The sequence below is a fragment of the Eumetopias jubatus genome, unplaced genomic scaffold (genome assembly GCF_037043125.1).
Source record: "Eumetopias jubatus isolate StellerSeaLion01/CBP00866 unplaced genomic scaffold, mEumJub1_p1.0 scaffold_9, whole genome shotgun sequence".
NCBI lineage: Eukaryota > Metazoa > Chordata > Mammalia > Carnivora > Otariidae > Eumetopias > Eumetopias jubatus.
In genome coordinates, this window is record NW_028274815.1 from 121284858 (window position 1) to 121308249 (window position 23392).

The window sequence follows — 23392 nt, forward strand, 5'->3', positions numbered from 1 at the left end:
CAGAGCCCACTGTGCCATATTGCCTTATACTGAACCCCTTCCCGTGTATCTCTGATGGGCCTGAGTTTGCAACCCTGCTGGGCTTAATCAGTTGCTCAAAAGTTTACACCAGGTACTGACTTCATCAAATCCCTCTGAAAGCTGGGAGGAGGAGGTATTGCATGTCACGGGGTGTGAGATTGTATGCAGAAAGAACAGCTGAAGAGCTCCTGCTCTAAAATGAAAAAAAAAGAGAGAGTAAGAGTTTGCAAGGATCTGGGCTAACCGAAACTCTTATACACTACAATCACTGCAAATCTCAATTGGTACAACCACTTTGCAAAACTTCTTGGCAATATCCAAGTTTAATACTGAACATCTGCAGGCCCTACAACCCAGCAATTCCATTCCCAGATACGTGTCCCGCAGCTCTGTGCACACGTGTGGACCCAGAATCAAGCACAAGACTGTTTACAGCAGTGGTATGTATAATAGCCCCAAATTGGAGACAGCCCAAATGGATAGTACATTGTGGACAAATTGCCACGTGTTCATGCAGAGGTTACTAGACAACTGAATGCTCTATGTCTGTGAAAGCAATATAGATAAATCTCCTAACAGTATTGAATGAAAGAAGATAAACTCCAAAGGGTATAAGTTGAATGAGTCTGTGTGTAAAAAGTACACAACCAGGCAAAACTAAGATGTACTCTTAGACCAGGATTACCCCTGGCCAGGAAACAGTGTAGGTCTGCAAAAGAGCAACAACGAGACTTCTGGGGGTGGGGGGTAGTGGTGTTCTATGTCTCCATCTGGGAACTGATTTCATAGGTGTGTTCAGTTTGTAAAACTTCATTACTCCGGAAAAAAGCACACTCACGATATTGTGTTTTTCTGAATAGACTTCAATAAAAAGGTTTTTACAAATCTAAAAAATAAGTTAGAGGTCACTACAAGTAAGGCTATTGCGGTAGACCAGATGACATTTTTGTTAAGGGTCTACTGTCAAATGCGCTCCTAAGTGCCATGGACACCAAGCTGCAGAACGTGGAGGAGAGATTAAACAATCAGCCACTCAGCGGAATACTTTCAGTAAGGAAAAGGCAAGGTGATGAGATATAGCATAAGTGGGTGCCAGTGAAGGATTTTGGGGGGGGGTTACTTTAGACAGTGCAGTCACTGATTTCCTTCTTCTCAGGCTGCTCGGATTAAGTACTTCCGTGCCATTATATTAACCAGTGGTGTTAAAATTCAGGATGCTGATGGATCCAAAGCCAGCAGATCTTGCTTCATCCTGGCAGGGAGGCAGGATTTTGACAGCGCTCCCCTGCAGGGGCCATCACATGCAAGAATGTGGCGCAATCACTGTGTCATAGCAGGCAGCACCCTGTGAGCACAAACTGATGACCCAGGGTTCAGAGTGTCATCACTGGGCAACGGGAAGTAGAGTCGTTTGCTGGGTCCCCGCACGATTCTCAGGAGACATTCTCCATCCGTGTGGGGCCCATTTTGCAGGATCCTCTGCTGTCGGCCTCCAGAGTGGACGATACCCCAAGGATACCCTGACAGCATATTTAACATACCCTTCATCTCCACATTTTTTTTCCTGAAATGTTTTTTCTCTCCAACTCCCTGGCAGTTCTGAACATCATCGGTGTTCCTTCGTTACCGGGGCTTTTTCAACACACTTTACTTTCAAAAAATTCTTGAAGCTTACTTTTTGCCTGTTTAATATCCTAAGAATTTCAGATTTCATAGCTAGTCCCAACATCTCACTAACTCTTCCCTGAGTTAGAGAACTCATTGGAAGAAAAGAGATACACGTTTTTTAAGACAGACCAACATTAAAATGGAAGGTTTTAGTCTTTAATAATATCACTGGAGACTCTAAAAATAAATGTGCTGCATGCATGTAAAATTCTAATCACCATTTTCATGGCAGAACATGCAGCAGCGACAACTTGAAGATATCTCAGCTTTCCAGAAGGAGTTATTGCCAGATCCAGTTCTGTTTCAATAACACTGGCTCTCCAGCCTGTCCCTGCATCTCCAGACCCTGTCTATCTTGCAAGTCTGGCTTAGATATTAACATCCCTACATTCCTACGAAGGCTTTCCTGATAACCTTAGCCAGGAACATCTTCTGCAGCCCACCTGTTGTACCTGTCCTTTATACCTTCCTGACACAGGACTACAAGGGGCATGGCTATCTCCCCAGCTGGCCTGCAGTGTCTTGAGAAAGGGGACTGGGTCTGAGTTAGCTTTGTGTCTTCTACCACCCAGCATCATCACCATCACCATCATCATCACAAGTCATACCGCTGAGCTCTCACCCCCCGCTGTGGGAATGAAGTCACTTCCTTCACATCCTTCAGCACTAGAACGAAAAGCCCAGGGAGTCTGGCTCCTATCTTCAGTGCTGGTTGGCCTCTTCCCTAGCCCAGAACGAAGCACGATGGAAGGTCATTATGATGTGTTGAGTGAATTGGCCCCTGAACTTGGCACCGGCTTGGGATTGGTTTGAACAGAAAAAAAAAAAGCGGGGGGAGTGAATTCCAGTCTCACTAGAGTTTTGTGGTACGTTTAAGAGAAAGACTGAGGGTCTTTGTGCCAAGACTGCCAGGGACCTCCTTGCTGAACTGAGGTCTGCGATGTGTCCTCTGAGTACCCTAGCATTCCAAACAGCCATACCACCATTGTCTCCTAGAATGTCCATCCAGCTGCTGGGAGGATTCCCCAGGAGGCATTCTGTGAGGACAGGTGGGGCTCTCGGAGTGGAAGGGAGACATACTTAAGAAGCTGGCAGCGATGGGCTTTTTCCATTCCTTTTATTAACTCCCATTGACTTCCATTATAAAAATGAAGATGCATTCCCATAGGACAAAACATTTGGCCTCACCACTAGACAAGAGTGACCTGTATGAAGGAAACAAATCCTTTTCAATCAGCTGTTTAAGGGAAAAATGATAATGGATGAGAAGACCCAAAGGAATAATGATAATCATCTCCGGAAAGCAATGTCGAATGGCATAAAACATGAAGCAGGAAGAAAAATGCCTTTTAGCAATAATTAATTAATTAATTAATTAATTAATTAATAAAGCAGAGAAAGGAGCCCCACAAAGGAGTCCAAGCAAATGTGGGGAGATTCATTTACTTACTTACTTTTTTCACCCATGTATTCATTTAGTCAGTATACACCACTCATTAGTGCTGTCTGCACCCTGTTTGACACGGGGGAGGAAAAGACAAACTAGAAGGTGCTCAGGAAGCAGGACCGGGGGCCTGTGGTTGGTGGGCATGCAGGTGTGTCCCCACCATTACGCTATGGACTCCAGCCCTGGAGAGTCGGCAAGGCACCGACTCCAGAACTGGACCGTGTGGGCCGGACTTCTGTTTTGCAGCTTACCACCTGTTACCCGGAGTGAGGCGTTGAACCTCATGGACCTCAGTTCCCCTGTCTATAAAGTAGGGAAGGTAGTCTCTGGCACAAAAAGGTTGTTAGAAGGATTAAATGAATTAACGTTTGTAAAACCCTTAGAAATGGGATACAAATGCAGTTCCACCATCTGTTATCTGCAAGAGTTCGGGAAACCAGTTTATTTATCTGTAAAATGGGTAAGTTACGCAGCTGAGGATTATAGATGTGAAAATCATTACAAACATACATATATGTATATGTATCTATACACATATCTATTTAGATACGTATGTTGTATGTAATTATATATGTAGAAGATGAAGGTATAAAGTGCTTGACAGTGCCTAACACCCAGAAAACACTCACAGAGCTATGTGTTAAGCACTATGCAACCTTCACCTATCTATACCTCTCTCCTATAATTTTGTCATTTTATTATTATTTAATAGGAAATGAAGCAGAAGGAGATACTGAATATTTTATATATTTAAAAATACGATTTTCCTGAGCCTCCATCATGGGCAAGGTGCTGAGATTTCACGGTCAACAGAGAAAGAGCTGAGGGCTGTGCTCAAGGGCGCTTCTGGTTGAACCAGTTGCCCTTGCTTGAGCAGCTGAGTGGACGGTGGTGTCCACTAATTTTACAGAAAATTAGAGGGAAGAACAACCTGGGGAGGGAAGTTCCCGAGGTCAGTTAGGGACGGACAAGGGTAATAGAACGCGATGACAAGAAGACATGCGGGTTGGGAACGGGGGACGGAATGGGGTGTGGCATGGGCGTGGGAGAATAAGATCGCCAGGCCAAACAGATGGAGTGCGAAGCAGTAGCAGGTGAAGAAGAGAACTCTTGGTAACTCCCAGCTTGTTTAAGATGCACGTAGAGAGATGGTTGCAGTGAGGCAGACAGAAAAAGCCAGACACGTAAGAGATCCAGGATTCTGCAAGGAATATAGAGAAGGACAGCATGAACGGGATCCTGTCCTTGCAGCTTAGAAAAGCAAAGACATTTACGCGGCAGTCAGAAAGCAACCCGGGTTTGGTGTCGCCCATGTCGTGGCAGCAGTCAACAAAGCCGTGCTTCAAGACACCGCCTGCTTGTCACGAGGCTCTTGCGGTCCGGCGGCTTCTCCTTTCCTGGAAGTTGCTCACATTCTGTTCTTAACGATCCTTACTCTACAGTTGCCTCATAGCTCTCTGCCATCTGGCCGGGGCCTCACCAGTGAGAACTGGGCAGGGCCTTCACTATGTCTATCCACAGATGAGGGAGGAATGAGTTCGGAAGGGCTCAGTAAAGTTGGAGGAGGCTTGCAGATTTATTGGCATCCTGCAACACGCTTGCTGTTTTCCACCTGACCCTGGCCTTGGAGAACGGCGTCTTCTGAGATCTGTTTGCAGAAATGATGCTCTATATCTTCGAGGGTCTTCAAGGGGCACGTTGGATCCACATGACCCACGCCATATGGAGAGCTAACTTCCTTAAGTCCTTTGAAAAGTGAATAAAGAAATATGTAGGGGACTAAACCTGGTAGTCAGGCATTTTCGCAGTGACAGAGGGAAAAGGCAGAGAAACACATTGCTGTGTGTCATTATATCCCACCCTCTCTCCCCACCCCCAACCGACGGAGCAACCAGGCTGGGTCCCCAGGGATGGCATGGGCAGCAGCCTGTGCCCGCTCCCCTCCCGGGGGAGGGGGGTGCATCTCCTGTTGGGGGTGGCTCAGTACACAGGCCAAGCCTCCTGTGTTCACATATTGCTGCAGGTGACTTGGGACCTCAGCTCTGACTCTGCTTCCTTTCTTCCTGTAGTTCAGTCAGACCTTCTAATTTCTGAAGTCAGTAGCTTCCCTATGCATAGAGACATAGGATGTCATAATACAGCCACCAAAAGGCAGGAGCCACCGGGGAGGGGAGGAAGGAATGAAACGGTGCTGGGTGGCTGAGCTGAAAGAGGCATGTGTGTTGGGCGGGGGGGGGGGGGGGGGGGGGGGAGGGGCTTGGGAGGATGAGGCTGAGGATGTCAGACACAAAAGCCATTGTGTTGCGGGTCCAGTTGACACCTCGCATTTAAAGTCCATGGCATATGCCAAAGAGGTGGGGCTTGGAATTGGGGTAACCAGAGCAGAGGGACAGAAGGAGCTGAATGCAGCTCCTTACTAAACAGAGATGGTCAAGGCGTAGGCAGACACAGCCTCCAACAGGACTCTTGAGTGCTGCTCAGTAAACCAGGGCTGAAGCACTTGGGAATGAATGGAACCTTCCAGAAAGACAGGAGGGGGTGGGATTTGCAGACTGCACCCCAACATCCCAGTACAAGCCATGCCAAGCATCTAGCAGCAGACTCCTTTCACATTCCACAACCCTGTGGGCCTGCAAGCTTGCTCAGGTCAGGATTAATGAATCCAACCACATAGCTAATCGCAGCCAGGACTCAGCCCAGAGGAGCCAGCATGTAGGAGGAAGGGCCCCAGAGAGGGCCCGGGGACTCCGCTGCCAGACACCCTGCAAGGGAGTTAGCAGATCCTGCTGCAACTTTCAGTTCAGTGTATTAACATGTGCTGAGCTGTCGGTCCTGTTCCACAAAATCTTTAAGTTAACGTGGCAGACATTTGGCTGACTGCGACTTTGAGCATTTAAATTATGTCAGAAAATTATACTGTTTTTCCTCATAAAAGTGAGTTTTAGATAGCTTGCTTCATTTTTTAAAAACATTTTACTGCACATGGAGAAATATATATACATGTAGCATATGTTTATATATAGAAGCATAATAGACCTATAGAAAAGTAGAACCTACATACATAGTGTAAGCTCCCTGAATATCACAACCGAGCACACTCACGCAACCAGCATCCAAATCCAGAAATACGGCACCCCAGCACCCCGAAATTCCCTGTAATGCTTAAATCTTAACTTAAAAAAAAATTCTGTCTTAGCAACTCTGCCAATCCCAAGAAATATCTTTCTGATTTAGGTTGAAAACAAATAAGGAAATACTATACAATATGCAGGCTCTCACTCTCCTGCATACTTTCTGTACACATCTCTCCTTCAAAGGGAATGACCCCTTGTCCCTGGCTTGCCCTGCAAAGCCCATGGAGAGTTGCTTCAACTCCACAGAAAGGACACATAGCCCTGCACAACCCCGTGGGGCTGTGCAGTCACTCAGAAGTTGCCCGTGTGCCTGGATGAATGTCCTGAATCCTTCTGATTGACTGATGTTCTGCACGTCATCCTTCTAAATTCCGAAGCAGCAGCCAACATGGAACAGGTGATTTCCACCAGCAGCACTTACGTATTTTCCTGAGGGTTCCAGCAGAACACTTGGCACCATTTCCTTTACAGGGAATGCACACTTTGGAATTGCTAGAGTCTGCTTCCAGTATATTCTGAGCCTAGAGTCTTTGCTTGGGATCGGAATGGGGGAGGGGTGCAAATATTTCTCCAAAACTATATGCAAAGTTTTCAGTATTTTTCTGGGAAGATGCTCAAAGTTATGTAATATTTCCACACTTTGCCCATTTCCCCCAAGAGGTTAAGAGCCTCTCTCTTTGACTGTGTTCGCTGAGGGCAGGCACATTGATCTTCAGCTTGCACCCGTAATGTGATGTTTTACCCACCTTCCAGCCACCAGCCTGTGTGATAGAAAAACATTGGAAACTATAGTCAAACACACTGCTCCACGCCCACCCCTCCCCGTGTGACTCTGGGTAACTTTTTCAAGCTCTCTGAGCCTTAGTTTTCTCAGCAGTAGAACAGGTATAATAATGCCCACTGCATTATTTATATAGGTATGTAGGTGTCTGCCAGGGCATTTGGCTCACTGGAAGATTTTGAGAAGTCCAGTTACCTCCACCTCTCTCCCTGATACATCCAGGGCACGCTGGAATGGGGAGGAAGGTTGGGCTCAGGGTGATTTGGATATTTTCAGACTAATGGCCAGGATGAGGTTGAGGCTGGCCACGAGATGGCAATGCCATCCAGAATGATCATGGGACAGCAGAGAGAGCAAAGTATCCTGTGTATCTTGGGTAATTAATAAATCTCACCACCTCTAGCCAGAAACATTTTCTCCCCTGTGGATGGCCCATAGACCTTTAAAACACCCCTCCCATCTGGCCCTGCTGTGGTAGGCAGTCCATCAAAGTTCATGATTTACTGCCTTAAAACAATGCAGATGAGCTTTATTTGCATCCACCACTGGAGCTGGCAGGATGCTAGGTACTCAATAAATGCCAAATGAATTTAAAGTTTGGAGTCTATGACTGAGTTTCACCTGAAATTATAAGTAAAACAGTGTACGTGAAAGTCCACGTGGTTCCCTCTTCTCCCCACCCCCCAGAAGAGAGGGCAGACAGCTTTCATCAGATTATCAAATGTGAGAACATTAACGGTGACCTTTGAAAGAGGATCTACCCCTTAGTCATCCCTAGACGTCCTTATCCACACCAGATACTCAATAGACATGTGTTTCAGGGGAATCATCAGACCCTCCGGATCGTCCTTCTGATCACCTGACTTACAGCCGCTAAATGGACTCTGTGCTCTGTCACCGGCTTCCTCTCCCGCTTATAACATCCACCTACGTTATCCATGGCCCAACCGCTAAGACAGGCGATGTTTTCCTGAGGTTCTCTCCTACAGAAGGGGAAGAGCATATCTGTAAATAATACCTAGAATTTGATTTAGATTTGCAAGTATACAGTCATCAAGATGACAACTCCAGCTGGGACAGAGGGCCAAAATAATAGCCCATCACGAAAGTGGTAATAGAATAATGCTATCAATAATATCTACCATCGATGAATATACTTAAAGAACCAAACATTGGACAGATTGCTATTTGTGAATAATCTCATCATATATTTTTAAAGACTTTATTTATTTGACAGAGGGAAAGAGAGAGAGTGCGCACTAGCAGGGCGAGTGGCAGGCAGAGAGAAAAGCAGGCTCCCCGCACAGCAGGGGGCCTAAGTGCCAGGCTCGATCCCAGGACCCCGGGATCACGACCTGAGCCAAAGGCAGATCTTAACTGACTGAGCCACCCAGGCGCCCCTCATCATATTTTCTGAAGAAAGAAGTAGGGGCGTGCACAGACCTACCATAGCATAGATGCATTGTCATTCTCCAGCAAGACCTGCTGACAGTTTTGGACCGAAGAAGGAGAAGGGACCTAGTTAGATCTATTGACTGCCCACCATGTGCCAAGTTACACATGAAGGGTGTTGCATTGGCAGCCAAGTCTCAGAAGCCCCTGAGGAGTTCCAGGGCAGGTGCTGCAGGCAGTTGGTAATTGTGGGCTAAACTAAACTGAATGGTTTGACCAAAACCTACTCAGGAGTCCTGGTCATATCTTCCTTACTTGAGGTTCCACTCTAGAGTCACAACAGTAGGTGTTCAAACTACTGAAGAACTGATGAACAACAGTCCCTATGATTGCTTGAATGCTGGCCTTCTCTGGTTAAAAGCGGGATGGCTCTTACATCCAGAAAATGGTGAGGTTGCCATTGAGAGTTGAGATGCTGGGGAGGAAGGAGCAGAGGCTGCTAGAAAGACACCTGGACCATGAGAATCCCGAGCCGTAGTTCTAGGTCCATCCACTCCTCAGAACTCCTGAACAATCACAACGAGCTTCAATGTCCCTATCTTGAAAATAATTGTGTTTGTCCCGAACAGTTCTATTACTGAAATCATTAAAATATGAGAAGGAATGCAAATTATTATGCAGAAAAAAGTCACCATGCAGAATTAAAATGCTATACACATGAAATGAGCATTTATTACCTTTTGGTAGGTATCACCAAATATGGTCATACATTAAGATTCTAGAGTCACGTCTGGGTCTGAATCTCAGCACCAGCTTTTATAAGCAGTGTGACATTAGATACACCGTGTAACTCCAGAAGCCAAAGCCTCTACATCTGTAAAATGGGGTAATAATATGTACCAACCTCTCAGAGTTGTGAGAACTAATGTAAATATAAAGAATTTAACATAATGCCTAGCACACGGTTAGTGCTCACAGTGGTACAATTACTAATATTAATATTATGTATACAACTCTCATTTCATGTATACTGTGAGCAATGGTATGCCCAGGCATGGTCCCCACTGACTCCCAGGAGCCAACTGTGTGCATCCCTTTCCCACCTTGTGTTCAGTGATACCATGTTTAGCTTGAAATTAGCTGTAGTGGGAGTTACTTACACCATGAAAATTGGCAAATAGTACAAACCAGAGTCAGTATGTTTTTCTGGAGAGTTGGTTTACCAGTACCCCCCGCTTATGAATATTGAATGTGTTTCAGTTTAGGTCCTAGAAACAGTTCCTGAGACAGAGATTCATATGCAAATGAGTTATTAAGAGAGTGCTCTCAAGTTAAATCTGTAAGGGGATGAGGGAAGCCACATGTGGCAAGACAGGAAAACCCGTGAGCTCCCCTGAAGACTGGTCTCAGTCTGGACAGCACCGCACACACGTGTTCCCACTTTGAGGCAAGAGAGCCAAGCTTTTCTACTCACATATTAATTGGCCATTGGCTACTGACCACCTCCTGGGGGGAATATAGCTTCCCAGGCATTTCTGGGGAGATAGCTCCTAATCTCAGAGTAATTCTCTAGAAGAGTGTTCAGCGCTGCTGAGGGACAGATGCACCAGCTCAGCGGGAGACCAGCCATGTCTACTCCAATACGGAGACAGATCATTGTCCTAGACATTTGAACTAGCATGGATTTGGGAAGCCACTTCTCCGAAGTGTGTGGTGCAATTCGGAAGGGTTGTCTAGTCAATCAACAAATGTGATTTAATGTGAGCTATGTTTCTGGTAATGAGATCAATGCTGTGGCATCCTACACTGAAGGAGTTTACATTCCAGCTCTGGACGTAGACATTAAACACATGCTCCCTCAAATAAACATGCATTTACAACCGGGATGGTTGCTGTGAAGGGGAGAAGGAACACATTAATCTTGGATAAAGAGAGGGGTTTCATTGACAAGGAAGTCCTGGAGGGCTTCCCTTAAGAAGTGACAATTGAGTAAAACTCTGAAGATTTGAGTTGGAGTTTTCTAGAAGTGGGAGTGGGGTAGATCTAGAAGTGGGAGGGGCTGACATCAGGCAAGGAAGTGAATCTTCCTTTGGGTCCAGCTCGAGGGTGCACTTTTGTGTAGACATGAGTCCCTGAGGCCCAAGGAGTGGGACGGTTCTTGGAGGCCACGGGAAGTGGGGCAATGAGGAAGCAAGGAGCATTATCTTTGCTCTTTTGAGAACAGTGTTTAGAAGTCAGGCCAGTTTTTCTCTATTTCTACTGAGATTCTAGAAATCTCTATTTTGAAAACAAGACTATTTTTATGTTTTCTAAGATTGGTTACTTTCTGTTTTCCTTTGATGTTTACAAAAGTGCCTTTTGAAAATCCCTGCCTGATTTAGCTGTGCCAAGGAGAGGGGGGTGTTTCCTTACTAAGTCCTGGAGCTAAAAGGAGGGGGAAGGATAGGTTGTATATATATAGACACACACACGGGTGTGTACAATGCGAATGAATGCCTGATGCTGTGAGCATGTGTGTGTGTGTGTGTGTGTGTCTGTCTGTCTATCTGCCTTGCTGACCAGCGCTGGGAGGTGGCGAGTGGAGGAGGGGGAGAAGAGTGGAGGAGGCAAGTTTTGCAGGGAGGAGGGGGAGGGGAAGTGCTCATTGCTGCTTCTCAGCCCATTATTAAAGAGAAACAACATTCCCAGCAGGAGGCAGAAGGGTAATAAAACCAGTGGCTCCACAATTTATGATGCTAACTGAGATTCCATAGTTTGAAGCTAGACTATCCCCCAGCATCAAGGTCAACAAGCCGGCAATGCTCAGGCTCCCAGAGAGCTCCCCCGTGCCCACCTATTAATCAGCCCATTGCCGAAAATGCACCAATGAGCCCTGCTCTGGAAACATCATTAATAAGCAAGGACAGGCCAAATTGCTAAGAATTCCAGGATAAGGGCAGGAAGGCAAGGAAAAAAAAATATTTATATACACACATGTGCGTGTTTGTGTACGGGGTGTAGCCTATTACGCATACTGAGCCGTCTATTACAGAGGTCATATATAAGTGTGTCTATTCATTTTCTGTATACTTTATATGAGAAATTTTCAAGCTTTAGAACCTTGCCAGATGGAATTAGAGCAATTGTTCTTCTGCTGAGACTTTGGGAAATTAATGAGGTCCGCACACAGAGCCTGAGAAAATAGAAATTTTTTCTTTCTTTTCTTCTTCTTTTTTTTTTAGAGTGCCCAGTTTCTAAAAATACAGCCGCCACAATCCCAGAGAGAGTGATCAGTTTAGTGGCTAATCTTGAGGCCCATCAGTGGCCCTGGCGTATCTTTTGGGTTATTGCAATTCTGAATGGAGCTTTAATCAGCTTAGCCCAGCCTGGGCTCCAAGGGCCTGCAGGCAAAGGGCATTTTCCTACAAATCCTCTGGAAACCATCTCCTCTGCTCTAAGTAAATGGATCATTTTCTCTCCAGCTCCATCCTGGAGTGTAGAGCTTAACTTTCTTTTGTGTTCAGGAAAGAAAAAAGCAGTAATAGGGAAGAAATCTAGGCAATCTGAACCCCAAAGAGCATTTTCTTTACACTAAGGCTTCAATATTGCCCGGGAATTTAGACCCCAAGTTGGAAATCTCAGCCCCAAAAATGTGTTTCTGTTTTAACGTTCTATCGTCAAGACTTTTCCTGGATTCCCTGTTCCCGTCAGAGACCACCCTGAAAAGGAACTCTGTGCCACTTTTGTCACTCTCCAAGCCCCACGGGAGGAGTCTCTGGCCAATATGGCGACCTCCCATTCTGATGGCTTCTCTCATAGAATGCAAGGGGTGGGGAAAGGAAGGCCCAGCGCTGGGTCCCCGCCTCAGGAGGATGAGCCAGCTGGTCCCAAACAAAACCACTGCTGGCTTGCTTCCTCCCTCTGCTCTAGTCTTTGCCTCCAGTTTGGAACAGGAAGGTCTTTTTGTCAGCAATCACCCCCAAAGGGTGTTTTCCTATTGCTTAACAGACCTCGGGATCAGAAATATTGTCTGTTTGGTCTGAATAACAGAAAATGGCTCTGGGGTAGATTTTTAAGGGGTTCTTCTTGCTTGCAATGTAGGGCAGGGTATATATATTCTTACTGAGCATGTATTACACATCTGCACTGTAGTTTAAGTATTTACATCCACCATACAATATTCTTTGATAAAATGGAAACTCAAAAGGTAATTTTCCAAGATCCCAGGCCTAGTGAGGATAGAAGCTGGAGTTTTCACCCAGGATTGTCTGATCCAGAGCAGTTTCTGTGTCCCCATGAGCCCTATTCCACAGTTAAAATTTTCAAAACTTCCAGCAGACAGAGTTAAGCTCACTAAACTTTGATTTCATGCAGATGGACAATTGAGCCTGTCAACTGGTCAACAGCAGAAAAGAGACAAGAATTCAAGTAAGACAGGGCTCTTTGTCCTGTGTCTCTGTGTGATAAAAAGATGGGAGATGGGCATCCTCCCTCAGCTCCAGTCTTTGTAGAAGGTTCTTTACCTTCCCCATTGAGCCCACCCAGAGGGGTGCCTATGGAACTATGAGGAACGGAGTTCATTCGTTCATGCATCCTGGGCAGGATGGCAGTTGGAGGACCAAAGGCAGCTTCCACCCAAGAACCAAGCTCAGTACACAGCCTAAGACCAAGTGCTCTTTCCTGGAGTCCCCGAGGACTAGGTTCTCTGCACAAGACAGGCAAACTGAGAGCAGTTTCCAGGGCTGGCGTTTCCAGGGCTGGCGTTCCTGGAAATAGATCCTGACTCACAGACTTCCCAGAGAGAAAGAGGTACACGCTGTGGAGCCAAGGGAGATGGGGAGGACAGTGGTTACTGTTGTTGTTTCTGTCTTGATCTTATTAAGACTAGGGGGGAGGACCCATTGTGCTCCTAAGGGCTGCTGAGATAGGAGGTATGTTCACAGGACGGAAGCATTTGGGTTTTAATTAAAAACACAGACTCTCTGACCTTAGCATGATAAGCTAGGGAATGAGGAACCTGGGGCCAACTTTCCAAGCAGCTTTGGGGAAACTTTTACCTAGCAGTTTCTTGACTTTGAGCAAGCTACATTTTCATGCAGTGCTTTGGTTTCACCCTTAATGTGGCCGGCACTTAATACTTCTTGATTATCTATCTCAATTATGACAAAGACGGGATTTTTCCAACCCAGTTCTAAGCATAAGCTTGCCTACCACAATATCCTCATTATTCATGTTTCTCCTCAGGAGAGAGAACAAGGGAAGGAATACTAGCTGAGAATTGACTCCGTACCAGGTACCCTATCAGACATTTTACGGGCATTAATCCACGTTCATCCTCAACCCACATATCTTTCGCCCCGTATTATAGGTGAGTTTCAGAGAGGTTTTGGATTTTATCTTATCTCAGACAGCCCTGAAATAAAGAGCTACAGTTCAGATCCTGCTAACTCCTCTCCACTTGAAGCTAAATGCCCCGAATCCAACTTGTCCTTGGGCCTCTAGCTAAGTCCATGGAGTAGAGTAGGTGCCAAATGATATTGGCTGGGGGCAGAACATGAGCAGGCCTTACCCCACATTCCTAATCCACTTCCTCTCCTGACTTCCCATTTTGGGATTGATGGGATGCTGTTCTAACATCAGCCAAGGTTGCAGGGCCAGTGCCACGTAAATGCTTCTTCAGCCAAGGCCTGGACCTCAGCAGCGGCCCAGACAATCCCAGGGTCAGCAGTGGCGGTAGCTGAGCAGGTATGCCAATTCAGAGGTGCAGCAATTTCAGGAAGGGAAAATTAACTCCGTGATTGTATATCCAAAGTCAAGTGGTCAACTAAAAAAAATAAAAGGTAATTACTCAGTCTTTTCAAGATAAACAACCCCGTACCCTCGGTAGAGACGATAGGAAAAGAGTAACCTCTAAGTACAAACATGGTGCTTCATCCTTCAGCTCCATGCTCCCCCCGTAGGGTAGATTTTTCACTGGCCTCCCCACCACTTGTATTGTCCCAACTCAAACTTATTTTCACATGATGGACTGTCCCGCCTTCAGGGTTTGGGGGCCTGTGTCCATTCCTTTACTGTTTAACTGAGAGGCAAGGACATAGACCAAGGATTCTTGAGTTTTTAGAATTCGATTTCTTTTTTTCTTCCACAACCAAGGGCTCGGGCTCTGTCTGGCTCTACCCGGTTCTGTCTGGCCGTGCTCTGTCCTCTGAAATAACTTCCCCGCTTCGGTTCTCCTTCTCCTTTCTGAACCAGTCCCTTCCCGCTTCTCCTCTGGTGTTTCTAGTGGAGCCGCATGATGTCTGGTCCAGCTGTTTGTAATCACCTCCCTCCGCTTACTTGGGGGGAATGACTCAGCACTTTGCCTTTTCTGTTTGCTCGGTTGTTGGGTTTGTTTGTTTTTGTTGTTGTTGTTGTTTTAAAGAAACCAGATATTTGTTTAACATAGTCTCTGGAATAGTGTGGCCACAAGATGCTCACTTAGGCTTCCCTTGTATCAGCTGGGCCCACCGTTCTCAAGTTGCTTTGTGGGAAGAGGTTAGATTCGAGAATTAGAAGGCGCTGGACTTGCACTCCACCTGTAACCTTATGTGCTGGTCACCTCGCCTCCTGGAGTCTCAGTTTTCCCATCTGTAAAAAGGGGTCATGGCACATCTTTCACAGGGTTGTTATGAAGGTAAGATGAGAAAATGAATGGAAAAGTCCCAATGTAGAGCTGCACACACATGGGATTATTTGTACTCCAAATATATTCTTTCTTTCTTTCTTTCTTTCTTTCTTTCTTTCTTTCTTTCTTTCTTTCTTTCTTTCTTTCTTTCTTTCTTTCTTTCTCTTTCTTTCTTTCTTTCTTTCTTTCTTTCTTTCTTTCTTTCTTCCTTCCTTCCTTCCTTCCTTCCTTCCTTCCTTCCTTCCTTCCTTTCTTTCTTCCTTTCTTTCTCTCTCTCTCTCTCCCTTTCTTTCTTTCTTTCTTTCTTTCTCCTTCCTTCCTTCCTTCCTTCCTTCCTTCCTTCCTTCCTTCCTTCCTTCCTTCCTTTCCTTCTTCTCAGCTATCCAATCAGCAATTACATCAGACAAATTCTTCCTTCCAAACATCTTGAATATACTCCCAGTTCTCTTCCATTTCTGCTGCCCTGTTTTGATCAAGGCCAGAGTGTTCATTCTGAACTTTTATGATAATCCCCCAGGTGACTTTTCAGCTTCTCACCTTTGCCTTCTTTACATCAGATTAATTCTCCTAAACTGGCTCTCCTGTCCCTGCTTGAGCACCCACACCCAACACTTCAAGGTCAGTCTTAGCTGCAGGTCTGAGGTTCACCCCTGTGGATTCAACTCCATGTGCCCAGTCCCCTGAGCTAGCTTCTACCGAAACAGGGGACCCAGGGGCGCCTCGTAGCTGACCACATCTAAGTCACACCGGCAGAGGCTTTCCATCACCACAGAGACTTCACTCCAGCCCCTATTTCCCATGACCTTGCTCCCCCAGTCTACTCTCATTACCCTCCGTTTCTCTAGTCTTGTCCTTGCAGTCTGGAGTATCTTCCATCTTAAAACCCTGAAATGTCACCAGAGAAGGTGCTGGACTCACAGAGACTAGGGTTTGAAGCTCATTTCTAAGGAGTAACTTCTGCAAAATCACTTAACCTCACTATTATCAGTTCTTCTGGGTATAAAAGGAAGCTGCTGATCCCCATCTCAGACCAGTGGGGCCAAAGTACCCAGTGACCAACAGAAACTACTCCACAAGTACCCATCTCTCTCTTTCTTTCTTTCTTTCTTTCTTTCTTTCTTTCCACTGCCATGTTATATTTTGTCCACCATAGATGGAATAGGGTTCTCATTGTCCCTACATTTTGTCATTTCTCTGCTTCACGACCCCCCATTTGTCATGTTCTTTTTTTGTCCCCATTAACTATATATATTGAACCAATCTACTCTGTAATGAAAATGGGAACAAATAGAATCCAGAACACATACTCATATATATGTGGATGCCAAGTAGCATAGCACCAAAATGTACAATGGGGCAACTGTAAAAATAATAAGGAGACATCACAAAACACACCCATAAAATAGAAAGACTTAATCTTGCTTTCCTTGGTCCAATATGCCTTAGTAGGAAGTATACACAGGCATAAAATAGGAAATAATAGTTTTATAAAATGTTCATATAACATCTACAAATATCCATATATTAGCTAACACAGAAAAATCTCACTAAGTTCCTGGGGTGCCCAGGTGGCTCAGTCGGTTAGGCATCTGCCTTCGGCTCAGGTCATGATCCCAGGGTCCTGGGATGGAGTCTCGCATCAGGCTCCCTGCTCGGCGGGGAATCTACCTGCTGCTCCCTCTGCTTATGTGCTCTCTCTCTCTCTCTCTCTAATACAAATAAATAAATAAAATCTTAAAAAAAAAGAAAATCTCACTAAGTTTCAAACCCAAAAATCAATTAAACAGCAAAAAATTGTTTGCACTATTCAGTCCAGTTTAGATTCTTCCACTTTCAGAGGCTCTTCTCTGAGAGTGCTATGCAATACGGACACGATTATGTCTCTGAAATCCAACTGGCTTTGTCTCTCATTTAGAGAGTTTCCATGATCCCTAAATGCACCCCTCCCTTCTACCCTATCCTAAAAAATCGTAGAAAGCTTGTTTTATTCATTCATTAATCCATTTGTTCATTTGGCCATTCATTCATGCATCCACTTAAGGCATTCACCCATTTAAGGAAAAGAACCACCCTAAGGCATCCTTAATGTAAATGGTTACTCCAAGGAATTGTTCTGGACCCACCTCATGAATGATTTGATATTTGGCAACTCTGTGTAAACAACCTATATTGGACAGGGTGTTCTATAGGTTTTAGAGTATTAAGAAAAGCAAATTAGGATACGTGCTTCACGAAGGAGGTGAGAACAGGGTTAGCATCCTATCTCCAACCTGATTTGAAGAGCATCTTGACTCCTGGCCTCTTCTTTGGAGCTATAGGGACCCAGATCCCCCATGTTGCCTCTCACTGCTCACTGCATGAACATGAGCAGCCCAGTGGCCATGGGTTCTTGCCTGGTCTTCCCATCATCCCATCCCAAAATCTCCACTTCACCTGCCTGACTCCTCTCCTTTGGCTGCCTTTGCCACCCCAGCTTTGTCTGGAAGGGGCCCCACCCTCTGGGACTCTGAGAGGTCTCTCGGAGTCTTCTGTGTGTGGTCTCGCTAGTCCTTTCCAGGTATCATCTCTGACACTCACATCCGCAAACCCAGCCTTGCCCCTCTGTGTCAGGCTCAGCCTCAGGGTGGGAGTGGACTCTCCAGTGAGTGTTGTACTTTTAGGCTTTCTGGTATGCCTTATCCATTTGGCAGATAATTAATTGGCCATCACCTACTAAGCTCCAGTTGGGATTAAGGAACTTGAGTTCAGAGATAAGTAAGACACAACATGTGACCTTTAAAGAATGTTTAGATTACTGGGGAAAACAAACTCCTTTGCAAATAATTATGATAAACACAATCCAACCGGAGGAAGTCTCAGTTGATGAGATATACAAGCTCTTAGACTTCTTCTGCCTGTGAGGAGCCATATCTGCTCCAAATTTTCACTCATTCTTTCACTCAACAAGTATTTACTGAGCACCTAATGTATTCTAGGCACTGGGGATGCAGGCAAAAGCAGACACAGTTTTATTTCTCACAGAATTTACAGGCTAGTCAGAGAGATGGATAAATAAGTACATAATTACAGATTGTGATAAATTAATTCGTTAATTCAACTAATATTTACTGAGTGTCTACAAGGTCTCAGGCACTGTTCTAAACTCTGTGGACATAGTAACAAAACTACATACACTTCTTGACTTCCTGGACCTTCTAGAGAACAGTCAAGAAACAAGGTAAAGAGGTAACACACTCTAGGTTGGTGGTGAATGCTAAGGAGAAAAAATTTAACACAGAAAAAGGGGTTAATAAAATATCAGGTGAAGAAGAGGCTTTGAAATATTGAATGACAGGTCAGGGAAGGCCTCCCCTGAGGAAGTGATTATTGTAAAAAGAACTTGAGGCAGAGGGAGGAAGGAGCAAAGCATGAGCAAATCTGAGAGGAGAGCATTCCAGGAGAGGGCATGGGAGGCATGAAGACCTTGAAGTAGGAGTGTGTCTGAGTAAAGAAAAATACAGCACAGAGAGGGAACAGAGGAGGGGAGTCTACCTGGAGTGTTCTGCAACGATCTCGATGAGGAGGCAATCTATGAGCTGAAGAAGGAGGTGGAGGCAGTGTTTCTACCTGGGTTATATGACTGTGTTCTAGTTAGGATTTTTGTTTCTCACTCTGACTGCTTCCTGTACCTAGAACTCATTCCTGAGAACCAGCCCACCACAATGGTGGCCAACCCCTCCATCTCCCTCCTCCCCAGAGCCTCCAGTAGAATTCTGCTCGACACCAGGAAGACACACCATATCGTCGTGGCCCACATAGAGCTCTCTGATCCCTCTGCCCATGCCCGCACCTACAGACCCCACTGTGGAGATGAGACTAGCCTGGAACCTGTCAGAATTTCCCACAACCATCTGGACAACTGAGACCCCTCTCCTCACCAATGGCCGGCTTTGCAGCTGGATAAGTTCCCTCCAGTTGAGCCCCAGCAGCTCATTCTCTTCCAGACGCCTCTTGCTTCTGATGTCCCAGCATGCCTTGCAGCCGGTCCTGGCCAAGTTATGACACATTCACACTTCCCTGAAAAAGAAAAAGGCAGCCATATAGCTTCTGGAGACTTGATTATTTATGGGGCTTCAGTCTACTTGGAAAGCCTACAGAGAAAAATGACAAAGGAACATGAGTTATGACGAGGTATGGTCAGTTCTCTTTTGCCACTTACTAGCTGTATGTCTCTAGGAAAGTTGACTTCATTGAGCCTTGGTTTTCTCATTTGTAAACTGGGAATGCCTTTCCTACTTCACAGCTTTTGAAAGATTCAATAAAATAAAGTAATTGTGGTACCTGACACATAATGAGGGTTCCAAGGAATGTTTTTTGAATATGAAACTTCAGTCCCCTCTTTGGTTTATGCCAGGGGTCAGCAATTTACAGTCTGTGGGGCAAATCCAGGCCCACGGCTTGTTTTTATAAATAAAGCTTTATTGGAACATAGCCACACCATTAATTTACATATTGTCTATAAATCCTCTTGTGCCACAGAATCAGAGTGGTAGTTACTATGAAGACCACATGGTCCACAAATACTAAAATATTTACTATCTGGTCTTTGATACAATGACTGTGTAAGCCCCTGGTTTGTACTGTCATGGGACACTGGCTCTGGAGTCCAGCTGCCTGGGTTTAAACGCTGGTTTTATCACTTAACTAGCTTTGGAACTCTGAGCAAGTTCTCTCACTTACCTGTAACTTTGTTTCCATATCTGTAAAATGGGAATCCTAGTTTATCATATTGGGTTGATGAAAGGATTAAATGAGCCATCTGGTAAAGTATGCAGCACACTGCCAGCAAATGGTTAGTGTTGATTAACATAATGCTTATTGTTGTGAATGTCATATGATATTATTCCATATGCCGTTCACAAAGTTCCTCCATCAACTGGGGCTGGGGATAGTTTTCGGAATCAACCTGGAGCCCAAGGATCCTACCTAGAATGCTATTTGGCATATAAACATCCCTCGAGGTGGCTTATGAATGGCCCAGAGTCCCAGGATCTGGCCCCACGCTATCTATATGTTCCCATGGCTGCTTTCTGCTCCTCCAGACAACCTGGTTGGCAATCTGACCTGAAGATTCAGTCCTCCAGATGAGGCTTTTCTTACCATGCCCTTGGCAGGTGTGGGCATGAGTCACCACTAAGCCTAGGGATTGTTGCTGGTGATGATGCGCCTTCCTTCAGTCTGGCTTGGTAAGAGCACCTGGGACAATCATTGGCATGCACTGCACACCCTCATTTGGCCTTGGAGTCGATCACACCAGGGCAGGAGGAGCAACCTCTAGTGGCCCCGGTGTGCATCTGAAGGTTTGTTGGGCAGAATTTACAGCTGAAGGCTGAGGGCTAAAGTGACAGCTCAGGTGGGGACCAGAAGAGGTGCCTAATGACCTGGGTGAGACCACCTCCTGGAAACTGGAGATCCTGGTGTCAGGTATATAAGAGTTCCTATGAAACAAACAGGGCCAGGCAGATGACTATTGATAGCTCTAAAAGGATCAAGAGCCAGACGGTTGGTTATAGACCCGGAATTACTTTTCAAGAGAAAATAGAGGGCTGTCCAAAGAGACCAAGACAAAGAGGAAATGCGCGCATGTGAGTGTGTATGTATCTGTGTGTGTGAGTGCATGTGTGTGTTTGCACATTCATGCACGAACATCCATACTCTGTAGCCATTCAGGGATAAGATGGTGCAAGAGAGCACGGGGACATCTGATTCATCCACAGTGCCAGACTTCTTAATACTTCTAAAATGATTGGCTCCAATTATCCCCCTTATAAGATTAATGATACTATTCCAGAATCAACAGAATCTAACAAAATATTCTTTTTTCTATTTTGAAATAGCATCTGTATAACAAATCTTACTAAGTTATAAATTCAATCACACAGATTTACATACCAGTTTTATTGACAACCTCCTGTTCGAATTTGAGCCCCAGACTTTCTGAGACTCACGCTGCCCACAGCGACGAGACGTATACTTTTCAGCAGCTAGAAGGAATTCCTGAAGAAGACTTCCCATGTGAATCAAAAGGAGTTTGATTAAGAGCCAAGCCACCTGTGGGGAGTATAGCAGAAGCTGCCACCACCTCACCCTAAATGGATAAAGATATTCATGCTGCACACTGAGGGCCCCAGCACACACCCCAGGTGTGGCAATATTAGGAAGCAACAGTCTGTCAAGGAATGCAGGTGACTGTTGAGTTGGTTCATTTGAGCCAAGACATTGTCTTTTAGCAAATGAAGACACCTCCTTGAAAAATAAAGACCTCAGACATAAGTGCCAAGAAGTATCTTGCCCCGAAGTAAGATAACTTGCTATCTTAGATAGCCAGCCTGGTCCTGGAGAACTTTTCAAACAGGTAATGAAGACATCGCTAAGGAAAAAAAAAAAAAAAAAATCAATTTCTTCTTCTGATGCATTCTTTTTCTGGATTTATTATTATTTATTTATTATCACTCCAGATACAGTATTAAGGGTTGGGACAACAGAGTTCCACTGAAAGACCTCCCAATTCCAGAATAGGACCTGGCATATTGCAGATTCTCAATAAATTTGTGTTGACTTTCTGATTCACCAGATTCCATTTTGAGCAAAGAAACCCAAGTCATTTATCATTACCTGATGCTCCTCCTACGGAGTGGTGTTTCAGACCTGTTCCTACAATATTCTCTTTGCTAACAGGACTTAAATACATACATATAATATTCTGGCAGATGTTTCTTTTGCTGTTATCCAAATTATCCATCCCAACTGAAAGATCAATGAGACCTATGCATTATTACAACCCATCTCTCTGATAGGCTGGGAGCATGTCTGCATCACACCGGCCAAACCCTTGGTGAACCTAGCCGTGCCCACAGGTAGGGTTCGCTGTGCTCAGGAACATAAGCCAGGGGGCTCAGGGAAAGCATGAGGGAAGAGGAAAACAGTACGTCCAAATTTAGCAAATTTTCGAAAAAGACATTCGATTTCTCACCAGCATGGGATTGATTCATCAGTTAGAAATGGATTGTTCAGTGTCTCCTTGAACAGAAACACACATGCATCGTTCTTCCCCTGCTGGCTACAGGAGCAAGGGAAGGATGGGGAGAGTGTCCATTTGAGGACCACAGTTTAAGGCTGGTTCTTGACTCCTCTCATCCCTTTAGGCTCCACAAACCCAGAGAAGAGAGGAGAGAACATGTGGCCTGGAAGCCAGGTCTTTTCTCCCTGCCTTCTTGGGGTCATTTCAGAGATGCTCTTTGTCAAGCCTGAAGCTGAAGCTGAAGATAGGATTTTAGTCGCTGAGCAGAGGGATGGAAACGCTCCTCCCCAAGGCAGGAAGATGATCCAGAGTCTGCATCCAAGGTTCAAAAGTAAGTACTTTGGGGCGCCTGGGTGGCTCAGTCAGTTAGGCATCTGCCTTCAGCTCAGGTCATGATCCCAGGGTCCTGGGATTGAGCCCCATGTTGGGTTCCCCGCTCAGCAGGGAGTCTGCTTCTCCCTCTCCCTCTGCGCTTCCCCCTCCCCCATGGTTGCTTGCTCTCTCTCTCTCTCTCTCTCTCTCTTTCTCTCTCTCAAATAAATAAATAAATAAATAACAAGTAGGTTCTTTGGGGAGCTTCACATTCAAGTGTGCACAGTGAGTCTGGCCCAGGCATAAGTATTTCCCAAGTGCCTGCGGTGAGCTCAGAGCAGGGCGGGTGATTTCAGAGGAAGCCACCTGTTACTTCAAGTTCTTTATCTCATTTGAGCCTCTTGGCAACCTCTCACACAGGTGCTGCACTGAAGTTTCTGGTTAGGGGCCCAGCCAGGTGCCGGGTACGTGGTGGTGAGCAAACACCGAAGCAGGTAGCTCAGAATCCAACACCGGAGTGGGCACTCGGCAGACAACCACATCGATACAAGTACTATTCTAAAACGACCTAAGTACTCAGAGGTCGAGGACCGGGTCCTGGTCAGGCTCCGGGAAGCACGGCATTGTGGTCAAGAGGGGCTGGAGCCAGTCGGCTCGGGGTCGAGTCCCAGTTCTGCCTGCTCCACTGTGTCCTTGTTCTTGGCCAAATCATCTGGTCTTTCTGGGCCTCATCTGTAAAGCACGGATACTAATACCACCTACATCATGTGAACATTATAGGATTAAGTGAGATCATATTTGCAAAATACCCGGAATGGCACAGGGTAAGTATGTCATTAAGGAACATTTGCTAAGGAGCCCCAGAGGGGCGGCCCCTTCTTCCCATCTAGCCAACGAGGAGAATGGAGCTCAGGGAGATGACCTGACTACCGCA

General features: G+C 45.6%; 1 long non-coding RNA gene across 3 annotated transcripts; it reads right to left on the bottom strand.

Annotated features, from left to right (window-relative positions):
• Positions 1-6090: 6090 nt before the first annotated feature.
• LOC114223114 (uncharacterized) lies at positions 6091-22518 on the bottom strand. Of its 3 annotated transcripts, XR_003612073.2 has the most exons (8): positions 22099-22518; positions 21018-21495; positions 19004-19142; positions 14900-15049; positions 13992-14246; positions 8499-9080; positions 7920-8034; positions 6091-7031 (listed from the first exon to the last, which is right to left on the bottom strand). It is a non-coding gene; the product is annotated as an uncharacterized LOC114223114 (long non-coding RNA). The 3 variants fall into 3 exon arrangements; XR_003612074.2 differs by lacking the exon at positions 14900-15049; XR_003612075.2 differs by lacking the exon at positions 8499-9080.
• Between the last annotated feature and the right edge of the window lie 874 nt (positions 22519-23392).